Source organism: Chlorocebus sabaeus, chromosome X (genome assembly GCF_047675955.1).
Source record: "Chlorocebus sabaeus isolate Y175 chromosome X, mChlSab1.0.hap1, whole genome shotgun sequence".
NCBI lineage: Eukaryota > Metazoa > Chordata > Mammalia > Primates > Cercopithecidae > Chlorocebus > Chlorocebus sabaeus.
Window position 1 is genome coordinate 150,769,924 of NC_132933.1, and position 2,866 is coordinate 150,772,789.

Below are 2,866 nucleotides of genomic sequence, written 5' to 3' on the forward strand. Positions count from 1 at the left end.
GCCCATAGAGGAGTCGTTCATGTTCTCCAGAAATGGCCTAACCCTGAGATGGTCATGGGGTGTGCAATCTAGATTGATTGTTTTTCATGTGAAAGACGTGCCCATAGAGGAGTCGTTCATGTTCTCCAGAAATCGCCTAACCCTGAGATGGTCATGGGGTGTGCAATCTAGATTGATTGTTTTTCATGTGAAAGACATGCCCATAGAGGAGTCGTTCACGTTCTCCAGAAATGGCCTAACCCTGAGATGGTCAGTTTCTCTAGAGAAAGCAAGAGCCCCCAGTGTCAAAGCATCACATACAGAAATCAGGAAATGCGATAATGACAGGAACATTCCCCTGCCAAAGGACCCTTACACAGTCTTTAACTGCTTTCAAAGAGAGGCTTGGTGGAGGGGAGGGGGTCCTCAGACCTACCAAATTGTGGAATAACACAGTCTTCTGGAAATGCATGGACTTGTGGTTCTAAAGCGTAGCTCTAACGCAGAGTGAGTCTTGCTGTGTTGGTCCGTTTGGATGCTGCTGACAATGACATCCCTGGGTGTGTCTTCCACCTCTGTGAATCTGCCATAACCACAGCTCCCCGTGTCTCATTTCCTAGCTATTTTTAAAGAAAACCAGAGCCAGAAAACACAAAGCAATGGAAACTGGGCTGCTCTCCTTTACTTTCATAAATGTCTATTTCCACTGAGGAGAAAACATACCTGATAAAGACACACTTGGGGGACTGGGTAATTTATACAGAAATAGAGGTTTAATGGGCACACGGTGTCACGGGGCTGGGGAGGCCTCACAATCATGGCAGAAAGCAAGGAGAAGCAAGTCACGTCTTACATGGATGACGGCAGGTAAAGAGAGAGCTTGTGCAGGGAAACGCCGTGTTATAAAACCATCAGATCTCATGAGACTTCCTCACTTTCATGAGAACAGCATGGGAAAGACCGGCCGCCATGATTCGATGACCTCCCACCGGGTCTCTCTCACAACAACACGTGGGAATTCAAGATGAGATTTGGGTGGGGACACAGCCAAACCCTATCACTTGCTTTTTCTTCCTCATGTTTGGAAACAGCTCATCATACACATGTGACTTTCCTCCTGCAGCAGAAATGCCTGACTTTTAATGACTAGATAGTAGGAGACCTCCCTGGACTATTGACTGGAGTCCTTCCTAGTTACATCCAGGGAGACTTTCATCATTCTTGTTTCTTTTTACAACACCCTCAAAATCTGAAATTACTTCAGAAGTCTCCAAATTTCTTTTCTTTCTGTCTTTTTTTTTTTTTTTTTGAAGGAGTTTCACCTTCTCTCCCAGGCTATAGTGCAGTGGCGTGATCTCGGCTCACTGCAGCCTCTGCCTCCCAGGTTCAAGCGATTCTCCTGCCTCAGCCTCCCGAGTAGCTGGGATGACAGGCGCCCAACACCACGCCTGACTAATTTTTGTATTTTTAGTAGAGACAGGGTTTCACCATGTTGGCCAAGTTGGTCTCAAACTCCTGACCACAGGTGATCTACCCACCTTGGTCTCCCAAAGTGCTTAGATTCCAGGTGTGAACCACCATGCCCGTCCAGAAGGCTCCAAATTTCTTAGTGCTTCCTGAGTGACAGGGTGTCTTCCCTAATGTGCTTCTCTCTTTTAAAGTAGTTTCTTGGAAATATTCCACTTCTGTGCATCTGCCATGACTACCACGCCCCATGTCTTGTTTCCTAGCTGTTTTTAAAGAAAACTAGAGCCACAAAACACACAAGGCAGTGCATGCCGTGCCGCTCTCTTTTACACTCATACATGCCTCAGGGAGAACACTCAGAGATACCAAATCTCAGTTCCATGAACCTTTCTGGTTGTTAAAGACGATGTCTGTGATCTAGTATAGCAATTTCGTTCCACGGAGAGAAAAAACACAGTTCATCTTTCTGAGCTTCCTGCCCAGGCTGCCTGGCAGAAATGAGTTGCTCAGCTCTGAGGGTAATTTCCTGTACCAAGTAGAATGAGCTGAATAATGAGCCCTGAAGATATCAAGGTCTTAATCCTCAGAGCCTACTAATCTGTGACCTCACAGTATAACACACACTTTGCAGGTGTGGTTAAGAATCTTGAGATGGAGGGATTATACTGGATTATCCAGGGGGACTCCATATAATCAAAATCGTCTTTTTTTTTTTTTTTTTTTTTTTTTGAGACAGAGTCTCTCTCTGTCTCCCAGGTTGGAGTGCAAATGGCACGATCTTGGCTCACTGCAGCCTCCACCTCCTGGGTTTAAGCAATTCTCCTGCCTCAGCCTCCCTAGTAGCTGGGATTACAGGCACCCACCATCATGCCTGGGTAATTTTTGTATTTTTGTAGAGATGGGGTTTTACCATGTTGGCCAGGCTGGTCTCGAACTCCTGAGCTCAGAGGATCTGCCAGTCTCAGCTCCCAAAGTGCTGGGACTACAGGCATGAGCCACCATGCCTGGTCTCAAGGGGTCTTTATAAGAGGAAAGGAGAAGGAGATTTCACACAGAAGAGAAGATCAATGTGGACATGGAGGCAGAGACTGGAGTGATGTGGTCACAAGCCCAGGGATGCCTGGAGCCCCCAGGAGCTGAGAGAGGCAGGAAGGATCCTCCCCTAGAGCCTCCAGAAGGAGCCAAACACAACTGCAATGGGTTGAATGGTGATGCCCAAAAGATATGTTTGTGTCGTAACCCCTAGAACCTGTGAATAAGACCTCATTTGGAAATGGCATCTTTGCAGATGTGATCAAATTGAGGATCTTGAGATGAGAACATCCTGGAGGAGGTGAGCTCTAAATGGAATGACAGGTGTCCTAGGAGACAGAAGAGGAGACACAGACACAGAGGAGAAGGCCACGTGGAGATAAAGACA